The 23,076-nt window shown below is 41.1% G+C and overlaps 1 long non-coding RNA gene across 2 annotated transcripts in view; it reads right to left on the bottom strand.

The window, feature by feature from the left end:
* The window catches only part of LOC132536759 (uncharacterized), a 127,271-nt gene that overhangs the window by 75,854 nt on the left and 28,341 nt on the right, over nt 1–23,076 (bottom strand). Inside the window, exons 2-3 of one of the 2 annotated variants that reach the window (XR_009548280.1) lie at nt 17,856–17,921; nt 17,310–17,404 (exon numbers count right to left, since the gene is read on the bottom strand). This is a non-coding gene — a long non-coding RNA (uncharacterized LOC132536759). Of the gene's footprint in view, nt 1–17,309; nt 17,405–17,855; nt 17,922–23,076 lie in introns of those variants that run through there. The other variant, XR_009548279.1, reaches the window with a different exon arrangement.

Here is a 23,076-nt window from a genome sequence, read left to right as displayed (position 1 = left end):
AATCCGCAGCGCTACAGCGCAACTCCCAGTATCACAATTCTTATCACTTCCCAACTCCTCAAAGTCTTCTAATCCACTCTGCTCTTTCTCGAAACCAATGAGAAGACTGACCACACCCTCTCCTTAACACCCACTGCCCTGTCTCTCAAACTTCCTCACACCTCATCTAGAGTCAGTTACTTCCTACCCTGGAGATCAACTCCATTAAGACCAAGAAAATGGGAGTCACGTGGTAGTGCAGAGGGTTAAGCACAGGTGGTGTGAAGCACAAGGACCAGCTTAAGGATCCTGGTTCAAGCCCCCGGCTCCCCACCTGCCGGGGAGTCACTTCACAGGCGGTGAAGCCAGTCTGCAGGTGTCTCTCTTTCTTTCCCCCTCTATGTCTTCCCCTCCTCTTTCCACTTCTCTCTGTTCTATCCAACAACAATAACATCAGTAACAATGATAATAACTACAACAACAATAAAAAACAACAAGGGCAAAAAAAGGGAAAATAAATAAATATTAAAAAATAAAGAACTAGAAACCGCCAGCTCTTCCTTTCTGGATGTCCTACAGGTTTGCAAACTACATTACTAAAGAAGATAAAGGTGAAACAAACCAATGGGACTACATCAAATTGAAAAGCTTCTGCACATCCAAAGAAACTATTAAACAAACAGAGAGACCCCTCACAGAATGGGAGAAGATCTTCACATGCCAGACATCAGACAAGAAACTAATCACCAAAATATATAAAGAGCTTAGCAAACTTAGCACCAAAAAAAGCAAATGACCCCATCCAAAAATGGGCAGAGGATATGAACAAAACATTCACCTCAGAGGATATCCAAAAGGCTAACAAACATATGAAAAACTGCTCTAGGTCTCTGATTGTCAGAGAAATGCAAATTAAGACAACACTAAGATACCACCTCACTCCTATAAGAATGGCATACATCAAAAAGGACAGCAGCAACAAATGCTGGAGAGGATGTGGTGACAGAGGAACCCTTTTACATTGCTGGTGGGAATGTAAATTGGTCCAGCCTCTGTGGAGAGCAGTCTGGAAAACTCTCAGAAGGCTAGACATGGACCTTCCATATGACCCAGTAATTCCTCTCCTGGGCTTATACCCCAAGGACTCCATAACACCCAACCAAAAAGGGGTGTGTACTCCTATGTTCATAGCAGCACAATTCATAATAGCTAAAACCCGGAAGCAACCCAGGTGCCCAACAACAGATGAGTGGCTGAGAAAGCTGTGGTATATATACACAATGGAATACTATGCAGCTATCAAGAACAATGAACCCACCTTCTCTGACCCATCTTGGACAGAGCTAGAAGGAATTGTTAAGTGAACTAAGTAAGAAAGATAAAGATGAGTATGGGATGATCCCACTCATCAACAGAAGCTGACTAAGAAGATCTGAAAGGGAAACTAAAAGCAGGACCTGATCAAATTACAGCAGGAACCTCACATCTCCACTATAGAACCCCTACTTCCCCCAGTCCTGGAACCCTTGGATAGGGCCGACTTTCCCGTATGCATCTCCCAATCCAAACCAAATAATATTGCATCCGCCGATCACAACCTAACCAACGCAACGATTGCCACCTCAACATGCTTCACCTCAGACTGTATCCAGAGACTTCACGTGTGGAATGACAACCCTTCAGCTTCATTACTCGGGTGAGACCTTTCCTTTTATAGTACACTCTAATTTCATCTCAGATAGTTTACTTTCTAACAAAGTCCCATAACCTAGATATACACCAGTTTCTGTGAGAGAGAGCTTATGTTCACACGTATCCATAAACTACTGCAAAATATATACCTGAAAGCAGAAGTACACTAGAGTTTGCAGTGAGTACCTCCCTAACACTTCCTCTCCACTATTCCAAGCTTGGGATCCATGATTGCTCAACAAATTGTTTGGCTTTGTATATTAACTCTCTTTTCAATCACCAGGTTCCAGATGCCACCAGGATGCTGGCTAGGCTTCCCTGGATTGAAGACCCCACCAATGTGTCCTGGAGCTCAGCTTCCCCAGAGACACACCTTACTAGGGAAAGAGAGAGGCAGACTGGGAGTATGGACCGACCAGTCCACGCCCATGTTCAGCGGGGAAGCAATTACAGAAGCCAGACCTTCTACCTTCTGCAACCCTCAATGACCCTGGGTCCATGCTCCCAGAGGGCTAGAGAATGGGAAAGCTATCAGGGGAGGGGGTGGGTTATGGAGATTGGGTGGTGGGAATTGTGTGGAGTTGTACCCCTCCTACCTTATGTTTTTGTTCATTAATCCTTTCTTAAATAAAAAATTTAAAAAAAAAGATAAAGGTGGAAAAGAGCTAGCTCTGCTATCTCATTTCATATTCACAGTGATCTTGTATGATAGATTCTGTTATCCATACTTTCAGATGCAAAGACGAATTTAGAGAGGTCATCAGAAAACAGTCATCTAGGTATTAAATGTAAAAAAAAAAAATCTGAACTTAGCTTCAAGCTTTAAACTCCAATACTGATACCCATATTCTTTGCTCAGGGATACCCCAAAGAAATTCCTTTAACATTTTAAAAATACATACCTCCTTTTCCCATCTGTAATACAAACTTCTCCACCTCCTGCAAAGATCATTTGTACCCATACCTCACATCTCTCCCCCAGCCCTTCCTTAAAATCTGGTGTTTAATTAGAGAGAGCTTGCTAAGTCTCCTGTAAGCATTAGTGAAATGTAAGGACTCTTTGGAATCCAAGGAACCAGATTAGACCAGAAAGGCACCAGAGACGACTACATCTGCCACAAGTGCGATGAGACATTTTACTTTCCACACCTTTGATGATCTCATCTGGAGAATTTGCTGTCTATAAAAAAACAGAACTCAGAGTCACCAGCAAAGGCTTTTATTTTATTCATTTTTGTGGGTCAGTGTCAGGAAACTGTGAGGATGTAGTTGAGCTTGGCAGGGCTTGAACCTGAGGGGTGCGTCTATTCTGTTAGTCTCTCTCTCTACCGAGAGGTTGGGCAAGAAGGGACAGTAGTAACCCCAAAGGTGTGCCTCGTTCTATCAGACTCCCTGCCTCACAAAGTGCCCTGCATTCCTGATATTATGGCCTTTAGATAAAAAGAAAGGGGAAGATGTCGGGCATTAAGCCAGCTCCCCCTGCTCCACCCTGCATTGCTGATACTATGGCCTATTTACATAATCATTGTTTTGCCTGAAAGATCCCCACCCATTCCATTCCTTTGATCTATCTTCTTCGAGACCCACCCTACATGCAGGGTAACATTAATCCTACCAGTTAAAAACCATCGTAACAGTAGGGAAGTTTATACCTTCTCAGCCCGCTTTTGCCTTTATCCACCCCCCTTCCTAGCCATTTCCATTTCCTACTTGCTATTCCAGCTCTATCCTATAAAAGCATTGTCTCTCTGATCAAATAAAGACATTGCATTACCACCCCACCACAAGTTCAAGACTCTCCTACGTTGCTGAGTGAGTAGCAGTCCAGGGTGGCTCCGGTCAAATTCTCTCTAACCCAGAGAGCATGTGCCCGGGGAAGAGGCACCCCCACGCTAGCCCGGCAGGTCAGAAGTGGTTAATTTTATCAAGAAATCTCTTCCTTTTAGTGATCAAGCCTCTAGTCTCTTTCTATAGCTGGGGCCTCTTTCTCTTGGTATTACACTCCATCCACAGACAGACTCTGACACATACAGGACCAAGAACACCCCCTTGCTGGTACTTTGGCACGAAGTCAAGATCCACATGCCTGGTAGGGCTGTTTCCTTCACCTAGAACCTATAACTGGCTGCATTTCCTTATGAACCTCTCACCCTGCAACATCCATATCAACATCAACACCAACCAGCCATCTCTTGAAATTTCTCAGAAACCCTGTGACTTTGGTAGAAGAATGTATCAGTTTTTTATGTTATGATAACACATGATCTTATATAAGCCTCTCATCAACACTCATTCAACAAATATGCATGTACCACCTACTATAGCCTGGCACTCTGTCAGCTCTTAGGGATACAACAGTGGGCTAAAGAAACAAACCCCAATGGATCGATCACCAATGCCCATGTCCAGTGGAGAAGTAACTACAGAAACCAGAACTCCTACCTTCTGCACCCCAAAAATAATTCTGGTCTATACTTCCAATGGGGGAGAAGTGATAGGGGGAAGATGACCAGAGATCTCTGAACTCCAACTCCATCAGGACCCAGAGAGAGAAAAGGAAAAAAGGAAGAACATTCATGTTGGGTTCCTCAGGGGAACAGGCCAGCCTGGCTCCCACATCACTGCCCAGTCTGTTGGCCACCAGAGTCAGGCAGAGAGTGGGTGACCTCGGGCCAGCAGTGGCAGGGGTGAGCTTGCTGAGCGGTCTTCCAGTGTACCGTAGCAGCAGACGGTACAACAAACCACCTCAGGGTACCATGGCAGTGGACAGAATGCTATTGTTTCAGTTATAAGTTTATAAAGGAGTAGCTGTGCAGGGGAAGGCAGCCTAGCTGGCCAATGACACCAATATCTCCTTATAAGGAAAAAGAGATCAAAGCAATGAGAAGGTATGGAGGGTGATGCAGGAATGAGGAAATAGAAATTTAAGGAAGGAGAAACCCACCAGAGGGAGAAGGGGTGGGGTAATGCGGCAAGACTGATAGGCTGGCTGGAATTCCCTGCATACTCCAGCCCATCTCGCTTGACCACAACAGCTGACATGCCAAGGGGAGACTGATAGATGAGCTTCCAGGGGGTCAACCATCCATGCTCAAACATGCATTAGATCCACACATTCAGAAGTAGTAAGAGGTGTAGATGTGACTTGGAAAAGACGAAAAGATGGGGCCATGGAAAACATGGGCAAATACATATATAAATATAGACAGTTAAAAAATAATACTCAAGCCATATCTGTGACCTTGGGAGAACTACTGTACCCTCCAATGGAGGGAATGGAGATACAGAACTCTGGTGGTGGGAACAGTATGGAATTGTACCCCTGTTGACATGTAATTTTGTAAATCAATATTAAATCACTCACTAATAATAATAAAACACTCAGCTCTTCTGCTGTGTTGTTTGTACTTTCAATAATTAATGCATAATTCCCATACTTATTTCTCCAGGGTAAAATAAGGCTCCCAAGCTGGGCTGTGGCATACTAGGTTAAGCACACATAGTACGAAATGCAAAGACTGGTACAAGGATCCCAGTTCAAGCTCCCGGCTCCCCACCTGCTGGGGGGTCACTTCACAAATGGTGAAACAGTTCTGCAGGTGTCTCTCTTTCTCTCTCCATCTTCTCCTCTCCTCTCAATTTCTCTGTCCTATCCAAAAAAAAAATCAAAAAATGGCCACAGGAGTGGTGAATTTGTAGTGCAGGCAATGAGCCCTAGCAATAACCCTGGAGGAAAAAAAAGAAGAAAAAGAAAGAAAGAAAGAAAGAAAGAAAGAAAGAAAGAAAGAAAGAAAGAAAGAAAGTAAGAAAGAAAGAAAGAAAGAAAGAAAGAAAGAAAGAAAGAAAGAAAGCCCCAACACTTGGTAGACAACTACTATTTTTTTTTGCATCCAGGGTTATAGCTGGGACTCAGTGCCTGCACTACAAATCCACTGCTCCTGGAGGCCATTTTTCCCATTTTGTTACCGGTGTTGTTGAGCTTGTTGTAGTTGTTACTGTTGTCGTTGGATAGGACAGAGAGAAATCAAGGAGAGGAAGAGAGAGGGGAAGAGAAAAAGATAGACACCTGCACAACTGCTTCACCACCTGTGAAGCGAACCCCTGCAGGTGGGGAGCTCGGGGCTTGAACCAGGATCCTTACACTGGCCCTTTCTCTTTGCTCCATGTGTTCTGTGCTCCTGCCCAGCTCCTGACAACCATTATTTCTATATTCAATTGGGAAAACAAATGATATCGCTGACACTCATCAGGAAGCTAGGACTCTGCCAGAAGTAGCCTATATGATCTTAGATCAAAACTACTTTCCACTTTCAGATATCATTTCTTTGCTGAAAACTGAGAGCTGGGAAGGAGACATTTACAGGAGTTACTTAGGGCAATGTGGTTTCAATGAACTGTCTTAATTCATAGTGTATTTTTTATAGGAGAGAGAAAAATCAAAAGCTCTGAGAGGTCATAACTGGATTTGGACTCAGAGTTACCAGGAAGTCAGAAGGTCTCAGCCAGCTCCTTCTGAACTTAAGCCCAGGCAACCTGATAGCCCATCTTCAGATCAATTCCATTGATCTCTCTCTGTAACAAAGCCACTTCCCGACAGACTGCAGCTCAGAGGTGGTTGCTGGGGTTGCCTGCCTTCCTGTGTGGTTGCATCTTTATCTTTATGCAGTGACAGAGGGTGCATGAAGCATAACTTGGTTGACAAGTTTGACCCTTTCTGTGTTAAGGGTGGGATTCTGACCTCTTATCCTCCCACAAAAAACGTTCCCTTTGGGGTGTCTAGAGAAGCCTGAAACCTTGCCAATCCATCCTCCAGATATAAACTACTTATCTTATGAACAGGATGAGACAATCCCTCAGTGTTTTTTCTCAGATAGAAATGCCAACGAATTATGACCTAAAGATAGTTAACGACCAGGAGAATAAAATGTTTCAACAATCACCACCATGTCTTAGGACTTTGTATGAAAAAAAAAACCTCCTAAGACTGAAAAGAGGAAGAATGCTTACCAAGGGTGAAGTGGCAGCATGAAGTCAATCTCTTAAGACCACCTTCCTCCAGGAGACACCTCATTGAGCCCCATGGTCAATTCTGTACTTGCCCAGGGAGGGTAGCAGGTATTTATGTATTCCATGAACTCTATGAACTCTAGGAATCATGGACACAGGCTATTCCCCTTATATTTTTTGTAGTATGAGTAAAAAAAGACCTGAAACCTCCAACTCAGACTGATTGGTCTAGAGATAACAAAAGAGAACTAAACTCAGGATCATGAAAGACTTGTAATATTTGACTCCATCTCTCCAGTTTCTGTAACTTCTCCATCCCAGCACTGAGTCTGCCAGCCGGTTTATTTTGAAATCACATCATCCAGGAGCCTACAGCCTGATATTTGTTTTCACTACAAGTTCAGATGCAAGAGAATGAGTCTCAGAAAAATGCAAGAGACCCTGTTTCCTCTAGTGAGTGGGAAAAGGGAGTCCTTCAATCCTTCTTCAATTAAAAACATTAATAGGAGGAGTCAGGTGGTAGCTCAGTGGGTTAAGCGCACATGGCACAAAATGCAGGGACCTGCGTAAGGATCCTGGTTCGAGACCCTGGCTCCCCACCTGCAGGGGAGTCACTTCACAAGCAGTGAAGCAAGTCTTCAGGTGTCAACTTTTCTCTCCTTCTCTCTATCTTCCCCTCCTCTCTCCATTTCTCTCTGTCCTATCCAACAATGACGACATCATCAACAACAGTAATAACTACAACAATAAAACAACAAGGGCAACAAAAGGGAATAAACAAATAAAATATTTTTAAAAACATTAATAGTATTATCAAGAAAGAAATAACCCAATCCGGTCTACATCCTCCTTAACCACTCCTCCTGAGTGACATTGTCCTGAGTCTGGCTCCCTGTGAACTTCCATCATGGAGAGAATCAGCCTTCCTTATCTGCTTCCCCAACTCCCTCTCCCTGCCCCCTTGAGATCTGAGCAACAGGCAAATCCACCTTCTATTAAAATCCAAATAACAGATTGGGTGCAAGAAAATGCAGATATAGGAAACAAAACTACCAATTACAAACAACAGTCTAACTCTGTTCTCTGCCACCTCTATGGCTAGTTGTGCTATCTGCACATGCAGTTCTGTAGGCCTCAGTTTCATTGTCCATAAAATGGGAATCATGCAGAAAATTCATAACACTGTGAAGATCTAGGATGTATGATCTGTTTCCTTTGGAATCAATGTCCAGTGACATAGTATATAGTCAACATGCTGAGAATAGTGGCCATTAGTATTCACTCAGGAAGCTCTCGCTTTTTTAAAAATATTAAGTTATTCATTTTATTTAGTTAGAATCTGTAAAAAAAAAAAAAAAAAAAAAAGAGTCAGTATGGTTTTCATTGGCCAAAACCAAATTTTCAAGTATTTTAACGAATCCTTGACTCCAGGTTCTAGTTTAAAGTAAACCATTATTAGCTGTTTAAGTAGAAGTGATTGACCAAAAGGTATGTTATATGAATATGAGTGAGGATATGTGGGAGCATTCATATTTCTGGTTGGAGAGATTCTTTTTTAAAATTTTATTAGGGGCTTCATTGTTTAGTATAGTCTTTAACACACAGTCATTGCCTCTCATGTCCCTTTGATAGGTATCTAGAAGAAACACCAGAATCCCAATGTCCCTTCTTCATGTTCCAATCCTTCTTTCCCCAGTCTTTTGCTTGGTGCAATATACCACACCCTGTCCAAGTTTCATTCTATGTTTTTCCTTACTATCCTTTATTCTTAAGTTCCACCAGTGAGATCATTCAGTATTCGTTTTTCTTTTCTTGGCTTGTCTCACTGATCATAATATCCTCAAGTTCTGACCAAGATATTGCAATGATCTCATTATTTTAACAGCTGCATAGTATTCTATTGTGTATATGTACCACAACTTTCTTAGCCACATATCTGTCATTGGACATCTGGGTTGCTTCCAAAGTTAGGCTATTACAAACTGCTGCTATGAATATAGAGGTGCATAGGTCTTTTCAAATGGGTGCTTTTTTTCCCCCTGAGTAAATCCCCAAGAGATTGCTTGTTGGGTCATAAGGTAGGTTCATTTCTAGAGTTCTGATGAAGCTCCAGACATCTTCCATGTCTTCTGTATGGGTTGGATGAATTAACTTTTCCATCTGTGTTATAGGAGAGCCCGGCCCACACACACACAGTCTCTCCAACAGTTGGCATTTTGTCTTTTGTCATATATGTCATCCTCACGGGTGTAAAGTGGCTTCTCATTATTGTTATTTGCATTTCCTTGACTTTTCTTATTGGCCACATACCCCCATCAGATCAGGTCTCCCAGCCAAAATATGGAACTACCCTCTGTCTCTTCCACACAGCATTGTGCCAAGCCCCTATTCTGTAGCACATGCCTCACCCTCCTCACAAGGTCATCTTTCCTTGAGTCAGTGCCCTTCCAAATCCTTCTCTTCAGAAGCTCAGTTCAAATGGCACTCTGATTCTCACTATCCTCCAGCACCCTGAAAACATCTCTCTCCTACCTTCCTGAGAGCAACTCTTAATCCTCTCGCCTTGCATCAGAGTCCCACATACCCTTGACTTTCTCTTGTTCGAACTCTTAGTTCCTTGACTGCATGGCTGAACTCTTCCTGTCCCCTTCAGTGTCTACCATACTGATGATACCAGGGATACAAAGTGCATTTGGACTGAGTCAGCAGAGTCCCTTTAGTAACTTTTGCAGTGGCAGTGTCCCTGCCCAGCTTTGGATTAAATTCCATGATTGCATGACAGCTGAGGCTGCCTCTCCTTGGACAGGTGAAGGGAAGACTCACTCTGCCTTGGAGGAGGCAGAAGACACTGGCACCATGATATTGGGCCTCCTGTGCACAGGGTTTGGCCATGTTGGTTCAAGGGAGCTACAACTTCCCTATGGTCATGTGCCTGTATACCTCACTATCACCTATCACAGAGCCCACGTTTTAATTTGGAGTGCAGTGTCTGACCCAACTGAAATGGAATCCAGGGAAGGTCGAATCCTATTAAGTCACCAGACCATAAAGCAGAAAGGTATAAAGTTGACAAATTGCTTCTCTCTCTGGCAGCAGCTGTGAGGTACTCAACAAGGCTGGGTCTGACCCAGGGAAGAACCAACCTCCTTTGGCCCAGGGACTGGTCTCAGCATGCAACATCCTTTCTTGGTCAAAGGAGCTTAAGTGTTTCACAAGTAAGTGGTTAACATGAGTCTCTCTCTCTCTCTCTCTCTCTCTCTCTCTCACTCACACACACACACACACACACACACACACACACACACACACTTTTCATCTTCCAGTTTCAACAGAACCTGCATTAACTCGGCAATGCTGTACTGAAGAGTAATGGATTCAGAGTAAACAAAACAGATTTCGGTTGGTTGTGCACCACCTTGAAATTGAACATGTCTTGGAATCCTGCCCTTCCCATCCTGGACAGTCCTGTGAAGAGCTAGGAGTGTCAGTCATGTGTTCCTGAAAAGAGCTCCTTTCACTGGAATGGAGAATGAAATATGCTCCTTTTCTTGTGCTCCGTTAAACAAAATGATTGTGTCCAAGAGGATGGAGGCTTCAGAGAAAAAGAAGTTACTTTGTGCATTTTATTTATACTATACCCTGGAATTCCTGTACGACCTTAAAATGTCAGTATTATGGCATCCATCATAAAAAAAAAAAAAAAACGGAGCAGAGGTTCAGCAAAAATAAGTTCTCTATCCAAGGTGACATAAGTAGAAAGAGCTCAAGTTGGGATATAAGCTTTAGCCTTTCTGATTAAAGGTGTCTTCTAGTCCATTACACAGTGTTTCTTAGCTGCATTCAAAGCTCCAGCTTTCATCCAGAGTTACCTCACCAAGACTTTCAAAGAAGCACCTCCATTTGCAGTGTGATTTACTTGTTCTAACAAGGGAATTAGTGATTCCATTCTAGGACTTTTCAGTGAACTTTAAAACTTCCCAGAAACAGACCACTAAAAGTTTTGTGAACGAAACAGTTAATGTTGTTGGCCCCTGGCTTCAGCATTTCTCTGGAAAGCCTGCACCCTGGAGTCAAGAGATTTTGCTCTTAGTCATAATGCTACTCTAATTGCCTTAACCCTACCTACTCATAAATGCTCTTATCTCAGACCCCTGGGGTTGATGAGCTATTAGGAAATGTTTGAGCCTATGTAGCCCCCCCAAAAAAAAGATTGCTCTATTAACGTCTTTAATGAAATTACTGGGTTGTACAAGTTAGCTCTGAGGCATGTCTTTCTTATAGGTATGCACACAGGTGAACCTCTGCAGTTCTTACTCCCCTTACATGTCAAGGGACACCAATCATCCCTTCTTCCTTTGAATGTTACTGAAGGCTGGCTATGTCCTGTCATGTGTGTATAGTAAGCTCAGGGCATATTTGCTCTCTTCCTGCTCATCAGCTATTCAGCCTGGTCCCAAGTCACCAGTGCAGACAGGAGAATCAGAAGTCAATTCTTACCACAGTGGACAGTAAAGAGGTTGGTTTCAGGGAAGAGTCAGAAAACAATATAGCCCTAGGTTTTCCAGCTGTTTCTGAGAAGCTGTGCTTTCCTTAATACTCAGACTAAAGCAATGACCCGTTATCAGATTGGTAGCTCACTGCTGCTCTCTCAAATGCCCTGCCTTCTGATCTCAACCCACTCACAGTGAAAGACGCTAATGACCACAATAGCCTCTGCTGAGGCTCAACTCTTTCCAGGGAATCCATATTTCTTGTGCAAAGGTTCTCAAGATGAGCCATCCATCTGGCCCTGCAGACACAAAAAATCCACTGGGAAAAAATTCTTTATTTTTATTTTTGTATTCTTTATTTATTTGTCAGATAGAGACAGCCAGAAATTGAGGGGGGATGGAGAGAAAGGGAGAATGAGAGAAAGCCACCTGAAGCTCTGCTTCACCATTTGTGAAGCTTTCCCCCTGCAAATGGGGACTGGGAGCTTGAACACAGGTCCTTGCCATAATAACATGCATTCGCCAGGTGCTGTAAAAATTTCTTTACTCAAATAAAGAGACATAGTCAATCAAGATAACTGTTGTATGATGAGATTATCTTCTCTGACTTAGCTATAGTTATCACCACTGGTAACTACATACTCCCATCCATATTCATTAGCAGGATATTTGAATAGATAGCTTAACTCAACCCAGATTCTAAATGATGAGTCTTTTCAGGGTCACCTACTTTTGAATCATAAGCTCCAAAATATGGACTATTTCAAGCCATGATACTTTAGGGGAAATGCTGATTTCTCTATTCTGTTGAACATCTTTGCATATAGCAAAAGAAACTCTTCAACCAGCTAAGGAATGTAAATAAGAAATTTATCAACCTTTAGGGTTTCTCTCCAAATCAGTGGTTTAGGTAATCTACAAGTAAGCATACTGTGATGTGTCTCTGTTTTCACTGTGGGTGCTTTCATATGTTATGGGGATTGAAGTGGTGTTCTTTGCTTGAAAAAGCTCAGAAAAGTTTCTCAAGTTGAGCACATGTGGTAGAGCAGTGTTTCTGTGCACAAGGACCAGGATCCAGGCTCCCATTGCCACTTGCAATAGGGAAATTTCACAAGTGGTGAAGCAGTGCTGTAGGTGCCCCTTTCTCTCTCTCCCTATCTCCCTTTCCCTCTCATTTTCCTTTCTTTCCAATAAGTAAGTAAAATATTAAAAGGGAAAGACTTCTCATCTGTAATCCATGAAATTATTATAATGTTTATTGACTGAATATGAGAATAATTAACAACCATTTCATTCAACTGGCTGCTTTATTTTGGGGAACAACAGGTTTCTTAAATTTTTCCTGTTACACATTTGTGCTTCATTTAATGTCAGAATACAGCAATAACAATCTCACTTCCCTTCTAGCCTACACTACTCCCATGATTACACAGGCACAAGAATCCAGAGATGGGCGAAAGCACTGATTTTTTTTCTTCCTTAGTCAAGTTTCCCACATTCCCAATCTGACTATGTGGGTGTTTTCACTAGGATATTCTCTCTAGTAAAAGAAAAGGAGAGAGTGAGATTTCTCTGGTTTCTCACAGGATGGATCTAAGGAATGTTATATCTTTTAGGCAAGTCCATTCTATAGTACATGCTTTTTAAGTGTGTGTGATACCCACATATACAACCACCTAATATATGAAAAAGGGGTCAAAACCATTTAATGGGGTAAAGAAGTTCTCTTCAAAAAAAAAAAATTAAAATGTCACTCAATTAAAAATAGGAGGGGAGGGGTCTCCTCAACATATAGTGCTGGTAAAACTGAACAGCCACATGTAGAAAAGTGAAACTAGACCACCATCTAACACCATACATCATGCTGAAATCAAAACGGATTAAATACCCAGATATTAGAAAATAATGTCAATGAAACTTTGCAGGACCTTCACATCAAAGATTTATTTGTAGACTTCATCCCCTGGACATGGGAAATAAAAACAAGAATAAATAAATGAGATTACATCAACTGCAAAGCTTCTACACATGGAAAGAAAACTATACAAGGTTAACCACGCAACCCAATAAATGGAAGATATTTGCATATCGCACATCAGACAAGCAACTGATATCAAACATCTATACAGAACTGGTACAGATATACAAAAGAAATAAAAATAACCCATTAAAAAGTGGGCCCTTCCACCTTCTGCACCCTATAATGATCCCGAGTCCGTACTTGATAGGAAAGCTATCAAGGGAGATGATATGGAGTTCTGGTGGTGGGAATTGTGTGGCATTGCACCCCTCTTATCCTATGGTCTTGTCGGTGTTCCCATTTTATAAATTTTTTTTAAAAGTGGGCCTAAGAACTAAATACACAAATTTCTAAAGAATAAATACACATGGCCTACAGACACATGAAGCTCCGCTTCACTCATCACTAGAAAAATGCAAGTTAAAACTAAACTGAGGTACTATCTCACACTTGATAGAATGGCTTCCATCAACAAACCAGGAAATCACAGGTATTGGAGAGATTGTGGAGAAAAAGGGAACTCTGCTACATTGTTGGTGGGAATGCCAACTGGTACAGCTCCTTTGGAAGACTGTATGGAGAGCCCTTAAACAAATAAAAGTAGAACTGCCTTGTGATCCAGCAATCCCACTCCTAGGCATTTATATTGTGAACACTCAAACACTAATTTGAAAGGACATATGCATTCCTATGTTCATAGCTGTATTATTCACAATAGTTAAAAAGAGTGGAAGCTGATCGCTTCCATAAGGAACATCATGTTGTTTGCCCTCTCAGGACCTTGGCTCTACTATAAAGCAATGAAGGTAGGGATAGCCCCAGTCTCTGAAGGGAGGCTGGGGGTATCCTGCCCTGCCACTTGAAAAAGACTTCTCCTGAAATGAGTGCAGTCTGCAATGTTCCTCAGATATGACCATGAGCTATAAGCTCAGACCAATAAGGACTTACATAGGCTCTGGGATTAAATATAAGTATGAATTTACATGTGGGTCCTGGAGCATATTGATGGAGGTAAATAGTTAATTTTAGCGACAGATTTTTTTTTAAATAAGAATGGGAGCTACTCTCTGCCCTAATCCAACATTCTAGTCCTTTTCTCCACTCTGACACCATTCTCTCAGGCAATATTCTTATCCAACCTCAGGCTAGTTACCAAACTCAAGCAAGACTGCTATAGTTGCATGCCTCCAGAAACATGCCTAAAATGGTTTTCCTAGCATTCTTCTACCCTAAAATTCCTTATCTCATCTTCTCTGATCCTATTTTCTGGTTCCTGTTCATTAACCATCTTGTCTCAATTTAGCTCATGCCACCTTCCAGAAGGCTACAGATGCTATCATGACTCCACCCTGACTTTTCTGTGCAGATGACGTCACCAATGTGTCCTGGACCCTCGCATCTCCAGAGTGCTGGTACACCAGGAAAAGATAGAAACAGGCTGGGGGTATGCATCGACTTGTCAATGCCCATGCTCTGCAGAAAAGCAGCTACAAAAGCCAGAACTACTACCTTCTTCTCCCCATAAACAACCTTGATCCATACTCCCAGCGGGAGGAAAGTGATAGGATAAAGATAAGAGAACTCTGAACTCCAGCTCCATCAGCACCCAGAGAGAGAGAAGGAAAAGGAGAGGGGCATATGGAGGTAGTTATGATGTCATGAGTGGTTTAGAGGGAAAGAGAGGATTGAATCAGAAAAAGAAGGGGCAACTATGTATAAATGTGGACACATAGTTGTAGAGAAGATGGTTGGCCCATGTCTATAACTTTAGGGGAACTGTGGTAGATTGCAGTAGGGAGAGTGAAGATTTAGAACTCTGGTGGTGGGAATGGTGTATATTCAAACCCCTGTCGACATGTAATTCTATAATATAAATATATATATAAAGGAAGTTGGGCAGTAGTGCAGCAAGTTAAGTGCACATGGCATGAAGCACAAGGACTGGCATAAGGATCCTGGTTCGAGCCCCCGGCTCCCCATCTTCAAGTCGCTTCACAGGCAGTGAAGCAGGTCTGCAGGTGTCTATCTTTCTCTCCCCCTGTCTTCCCCTCCTCTCTCCATTTCTCTCTGTCCTATCTAACGACGACATCAATAACAACAATAATAACTACAACAATAATAAAAAACAAGGGCAACAAAAGGGAAAATAAATATTAAGATCAAATAAATAAAATTTTTAAAATAAAAATAAAAACAGTGGAAGTAGCCTATATTCCTGTCAAAAGGTGACTGGCTAAAGAAGTTATGGGATGAGAGTCGGGTGGTAGTGCAGTGGGTTAAGTGCAGGTGACGCAAAGCACAAGGACAGGCATAAGGATCCCAGTTCGAGCCCCCGAGGCTCCCCACCTGCAGGAGAGTGGCTTCACAGGCGGTGAAGCAGGTCTGCAAGTGTCTATCTTTCTCTCCCCCCTCTGTCTTCCACTCTTCTCTCCATTTCTCTCTGTCCTATCCAACAACGATGACATCATCAATAACTACAACAATAAAACATGGACAACAAAAGGGAATAAATAAATAAATAAAGCAGTGTTGGTTTAAAAAAGAGGTTATGGGATATATACAGAAGGAAGGTGGGATACAGAACTTTGGTGGTGAGTGTGGTATGGAACTATACATTGTAATCTTACAATCTTGTAACATACTAATAATAACAAAAATTATTTTTAAAAAAGTGTATGATACCCCCTTCCACTACCGAGACAGTGACTCCAACATTTGCCTATGCACCCAAAATCTGAACCCTGAGATTCAATTATCAATTATCTCCCAGATCACCAAAGTACAAGATCATCATCTTTCACCATTTGTGAAGCTTTCCCCCTGCAGGTGGGGACCAGGGGCTCGAACCTGGGTCTTTGCACACTGTAACATGAGCGCTCAACCAGGCGTGCCCCTCTGATTCTATTTCTTGTAGCAATTGCTGCCTTATGAATTTGGCAAATATATTATAACATGGAACATATTGAACAATAACATGGCAAGAAACTCAGCTGCTTTGAGTTCCATCTATCTCCTTTATACAGTTAGTAAGTTAAGTCAACACATTTTAAATTAAGGATAAAGTTTGTTGGCTTATTTTATGACAATTGTTTCTCTTTTTTAAAATTTTTTTATATTTATTTATTTTCCCTTTTGTTGCCCTTGTTGTTTTTCATTGTTGTTGTAGTTATTGTTGTTGTTATTGATGTCATTGTTGTTGGATAGGACAGAGAGAAATGGAGAGAGGAGGGGAAGATGGGGGGAGAGATAGATAGACACCTGCAGACCTGCTTCACCATCTGTGAAGCGACTCCCCTGCAGGTGGGAAGACAGGGGCTCGAACCGGGATCATTATGCCAGTCCTTACGCTTTGCACCACATGTGCTTAACCCACTGCGCTACTGCCGAACTCCCAATTGTTTCTCTTTTAACATGCCTCTTTTTAATATACCCTGCCCTCCATCTACTTACATTTCTTTATAAGGAAACTGCATATGACAATTTTTAAAAAATATTTACCTATCAAAATTTCTATTGCTACTACCCTCACCCTTGAATTCTCTAACTCAAATTCAGAGTTCACAGGCTCTCTGACATAAAGAACTGTGTTCCATTATCTGTTGTATCCATTGCTGTGGCTCAGAAAGTTGGTGCCAATCTGTTTCACATCTCTGTACAGGTAATCAGTTCCACCCACTACCTCTTACTCCCCTCCAAAAGCTATTGGAATTTTTTGATGATCTAAATTTTCACCCTATAGTATCTTGTAATGAATGAAATCTTCATTTATTATGCTGCTCATCTAAGAGTAGAGCTCAAAATCTATAAAAATGCTTTATCTGATGCATATTAATTACTGTTGGGTTCATTCATCTAATCCATTCATGGGCTGACATTTCCTATTTCAATAATCTATTTTTATTTCATTGGGGGTTAGTGGTTTACAGTATAGTTTTTAACACATAGGCACAACCTTTCACTTACCTGGACTGGTGTCTAGGAGACACAACAGGACCCCAAAGTCCCTTCATTCTGTCCCTTCCCCCTTCCCCCTCCCCCCTTCCCCCAGAAGCCTTTGCTTTGGTGCTCTATGCATTCCAAGCTTCACCTTGTTTTCCCTTATTATTGTTCTCAAGTCATACCTTTAAGTGAGACCGTTTGGTATTGGCCTTTCTCTTTCTGGCTTGTCTCACTCAACATGATGCTTTCAACTTCTGACCATGACAAAAGCACCTATCTGAAAAGACTAATGTTCATAGCAGCATAGTTTATAATAGCTCAAACTTGGAAGCAACCCAGATGTCCATCAGAAGATGTGTAGGTAAGGAAGTTGTGGTAAATATATACAACAGTCTAGTTTATAATATCTTGTAGCTGTAGTTCTTCTATCTAGGATTGTTAAGAGCTACAAATTGAGCTTTTTCTCATTAAGTTAAAAAAAAATCATGCTGAGCTGAGCTATTATCTGGATTCAGCAGGTTTGAAAATAAATGAGTCCCATTTCATAAATCTAGTTTGCACTACAGAAGTTTCTGAAATATCTAGGCAATGCACCATTTAAATTCCCCTAACAGAACAAGGGAAAGCAAAGAAACTACAGTTCTGTATATCTATCTAACTATCTTCTTCTGTAGTGATATTTCATTAAATTGTGCCTAGTCACACTCTTATAAATTCAAGGCACTTACATATATAGACCTCTCAAGGTGAACCATTCATCTGTTCCTGCAGACACGTGAATGACTTCAACACACCTAACAAAATAAAAAGCAAAATCCCATATCAACATAATATGTCCATACTGCATACGTTCAACAGTTGAATAAGTGCTTCCTTCCTAGTGATATGGGAATCACGTGAACCAGGGAAAGCACAAACAGTTCCTGTTTTTTGATATTCTGTGACCTTGGGGTATTTACATTTTCAACTGAACTGTAATATTGCCCTGGGGTCTGCATTTAATACCTCTACTCACACTGAAAACATGTAGCTGGTGAATAACTATGAATTCCTTGAAAAGCAAGAAGCACCAATTCCAAAAGTAAAGTGTTAAGAGATGTTATTATTAACTCCCTAGCCAACCTTCAGAGTGTCAAAATTATACTCCCAAGGAGCAGGAAGTTGAATGTTGGTACAAATTTCCTGGCTCCTGACATTCAGTGTAAGGGTTTTAACTGACTCCAGACTCACACATCATATGCCCCATGCAAGACAACAGTCATAGGCAAGATTTTATCACCACCTCCCCTCCATGTTGTCTAAAACCCTGAGGAGTCCAAAGGAAAGGTAGATTTTGTCAGATCATTAGCGTCCTATATTCAGAGGCCCTTGGCAAGGCAAGGATGATATGGCAATGTTTTCCTGAGTTTCCTGTCAGATCCCTCAGCTATCAATCTACCAAGAACATATATTCTGGAAAGTTTATTCTTAAGGTAAAAAAAAATATTCAAGTCTACTAAGATAGTTTGCCTGGGAAGGTGCCTGTTTTGGCCTGTTTGTGGCCAAGGTTCCAGTCTCCATGGCATGTAGGGTATTATTCTTCATGATAACTTATGCCACTGTCATGGCATTGCTAGCTCATAGTTTGTTCACTCAATGAATTTTATTTAGCCGCCTATTATGTGTCAGAACCTCATCTAAGTAGAGTAATATATGCATGAATGAAAGAGAAATAGTTCCTGATTATCTAGTGAGACAAATAATAACTAAGAATATATTATTACTAAGATGAGGTCTAAAGAAGAACATAAGTGAGAACATATTATGTTTAACTCTACACTAGACACAAGGGTAGGAATTCCCTACCTCTTAGCAAGTCATCAGGACCTTCTTTCACATGCACATGCCTCAGACATTATGGCCTAATTCTTGTTATCTTTGGCACATAACATACATCAAATTCATGTGTCATGGGACCCAGAGTTTCCAGATATGGAAAATAAAAATTTTAGCATTCATAATAGTGTTTTTAAAATGAGTATGTTTCAAATCCTGCATAGGATATCCTTATGCTAAACTACTTCTCCTTGTATATCTGAAATTTAATGTTAATTAGGTATCCTGTATGATATGCCAGACTCAATGCAGGATCATTTAATAATTTTAGAGTGAGATAGAATAAAACATATATTTTATTTGAAAAAGTTGTTGGAGACCCATGTTTGATTGCGTATTAATTACATACATTAATATAGAGAAAACAGAAGGCAGTTATGTACACATACAAGTTCTTAGTCAATGAAGACCTCAGAACCCAAGTCTGATACTCAACAAACAATATCAACTATGACTAATTATTTTCACTATTGCTAGTGTTGTGTGCATTAATCTACTATACTACTAACTAATAAACCATGTTATTTTGGGGGAGATTTTACTGGGGTTTTCCCCTCACATAATCCACTTTAAGCCTTTCACCAACTTATTATCCAGAGTTTGAAAAGAAGGAAACTGAGGCACAGTGTCACATTGCAAAAGGTGACAGCATAAGGTTTTAATCAAATTCACCCTGGTCCTAAACCCCATAGCATCTCCATCACATTAAGTACAAATATAGTGTGTTTGGGTTTTAATTTAAAACCTCAACAGAAAGGGAGGAAAATGAATTCAAGATAGCTAATTCTAATTAAGCATTGATAAATATATCTAGTGTATTTCTGCAGTAAGACTCTTTGCTTTGCTGTCTGTGGTTACTTGTTACAGGTCACCCACCTATCTTTTGCAGACATAAATAACTCCAAGCATTTGGAAGGAGGTGTGGAAAGCTGAGAAAGAACAAAGGAGTTCTGGTATAAAAATGCCACATTTGCTAGAACAAATAGGAGCCAAAACAGTCAACACTGAATTGTAAGCATTAGAAATTCTTCTGACCTAAGACAAAGAAGAGGGCAGACACTGGGAATGAGAGACTCTTGTTTTCCAATATCATTGTTCCTGGGGGTAGGGAATAGACATCATCCTGAGGTGGAAATGGGCTCTGGGCCTCTGGGGCACCATCTCAGTCCCTTGTCCTTCAGCATAATATTAACTCAACAGCCAAACATTAAGGAACCTTAATGGGTGACAGTCTTGCGAAGTCCCTGTCTCATTCTGTGCCTGAAAGGCCCCAGAATGGAGAAGGTGTTGCACAAGACAAGGGACAGAGCTGCAATCATCTGCAAAGCTGTTCTTCTGAGTAAATTTGGACAATAAAAATAAAAACAAAACCTGTATCCCCAGTGTATAATTTGAAAATCTCCCTATAGTGTAAGTATGATATTCATAATTATGCTCATTTTGTAGCTGAGGTCCCAAAAGACCTGAGAGGTTAGGTATGCTACTCTTCCAAAATTTCACAGCACGTCCACAGGAGAACTGGGAACAGAATGCAGGTCCAGAATGAGCGCCACAGGTGCTGGATTTTATACCTTTAAAGGACACCAGCAGATGACCAAGGTGCCTTATCTGGATAGTGTGCTTGCTTTGGTTTAAACATAGCCCAGGTTCAAGCCCAAACACTGTGCCATGTTGGAAAACACTTTGGTACTATAATATCTTTTCCTGTCTTCATCTGTTTGTCTCTATCTGAAAAAGTAAACTTGGAGGAAATCTGAAACCTCAGCATACACACACAGACACACACACACACACACACACACACACACACACAATTTTCTGTCCTCTCATTAGTATAGACAAGCCTACCTAAAATCAATTTCCCTACAAATGTACCAAAACTCAAAATCCTGTGGTTTACCCAGAGGCATCAATCCGATTATTAACTCCTCCAGCACCGTCAGCTGTGTCTTTGCTATTTGATCATCTTTATCAACAAATAAACATGCTGCCTTACGTGCAATCACTCAGCCTGCTATATGTAATATACACAGACAGAAAGAGGTCATTTTTACCCCTACTTCCCTTTAGTTCTGCTCCATTTTCCTAGTCCCTTAACCTAGAAAAAGAAGTGGGTTGCTAACTAGGTATAGAATAGAATATATGGGTAGGCTTGAGAGAAGGCAAATCCACTAAAAGGTTAAATATATGATCTAGGTGGTGAGTATACGAGTATCCACTGCACTTACCTATTAACCACTGTGAAGATTTGAAAAGTTTAAAAGTTAAATACCAGGAGGAAAGATGTCTTTATCTTCTCCCAATTTTGTTCCCTCCAATTCTCAACTCACATTCTACCTATCTCAGCCAACGTCACCAATGACTTTCATCTTGCTAAAGCCAATGGCTATTTCCCAGTGTCTGTACTAGATCTACTGGCAACACTGAACACAGTATATCACTTCCTCCTCTCTTCCTTACTTCCTTTTGCCCTTCATGATATTACTTTATCTTGGTTTTACTCCTAGACTATCAGCTTCTCATTCTCAGTCTCTTGACCTGGTTTTTGTGGTCATTTGTTCATTTGTTTGTTTTCCTCATCACCCACCTCAAGTCTCAATGGCCACAAATCACAGGACTTATTTCTCTGACTCCCTTCCTTCTCCTACCCACCACGTTGCTCTTACCTAGTGGCCTCATAGTTGTCAGTTGTTGTTTTTGTTGTTGTTTTACAGGCAGTTCCTAAACATCCAACCTTAGCCCACACCTTGCCCCTGAACTCTGGACTCCTATATCCAATTGCCTGTTCCATAATGCTGATTGGAAGCTGAGCAGTCTTTCCAATCTCTGGGTATCTAAAGTCAACTATTCAATTCTACTTATCTCCACAGAAATTTTCCTGTGGTTGAGACTATGGTACCCAACTGGAAGATGAGAAGCCATGCAAATGATAGAAAAGCAACACACACACACACACACACACACACACACACACACACACACACACACACAGATTATTCCACTAGATAATCTGTTATATGCAAGACATTTGAGAGAGGCCATTATATATTAGTAGGTAGTTACCAGCCAACAGACCAGCTAGTAACCTGTATACATGAAATAGTATGAGGTGATCTCAACTCATAGAATTATGAGACTGAGAAAAGATTTAAACCAGTAAGATTTGGAATATCTTGTCCTTGAAAAATTCCAGGATATCTAAGTGACTCAAGATAATAAGCATAACTTTAAGCAGAAAGGTTTCTTCTGGGGAAAAAAAACAAACAACAAAACAGTTACCTATTTCTTTCAATGCTTAAACTGGAAGCAGGTGTTCAGCAGATATCACACCACACACCAAGACCCAGATTCAAAGCCTTGGTCCCTACCTGTGGGGGGAAAACTAAACAATCAGTTTGTAGAACAAATAGAATAGTGATGCAGGTCCCTCTCTCTCTCTCTCTCTCTCTCATTTGCTCGTTCCCACTGCTTCCTCTCTTTATATATCATAAAAGCAAGAAAAACAATAGCCACTAGGAATGATGGAGTTGTGCAGGTTCTGAGTTCCAGTGATAACCCTGGCAGCAAAATAAATATATAAATAATAAATCTGATTTTTTTAAACTAGAAGTAAGTTCTGTTATTTGCCTTGAATATGGACCCTTACACTTATCTCCTTGAATACGGACCCTTACACTGCTCCAAATTTCTAATTTATTTATTAATGAGAGAGAGTATATTCAAAACCAGGGACCAAACCCAGGACCTTAAAAGTCAGAGGTTTTACCTACTATGCTACCTCCCAGGCTACATGGCCCAGTTTTACTACCTAAGAAAGTTTTCATGACAGAGCAACTCCTAAACCCTCTGAACTTCTCAGATGGAGCTTTTGACCCACACTCTAGGTTGCTGAGCCACCTGAGCTGATATTGATACAACCCCTCCTTACTATCTTGCAATCAAGGGGGTGTATACAGGTCTACAGAAATGTGCTCTATTCATTTTTTTAGATTGAGACAGAGAGGCAGACAGTGTGTGTGAGTGAAAGAGAACACAGCGCTAAAGCTTCCTTCATGAACCAGAGTTATACATATG

Source organism: Erinaceus europaeus, chromosome 2, assembly GCF_950295315.1.
Source record: "Erinaceus europaeus chromosome 2, mEriEur2.1, whole genome shotgun sequence".
NCBI classification, from domain to species: Eukaryota; Metazoa; Chordata; class Mammalia; order Eulipotyphla; family Erinaceidae; genus Erinaceus; species Erinaceus europaeus.
Note: the sequence above shows the minus strand (reverse complement) of the source record. Positions and strands in the feature narration are given on the sequence as shown.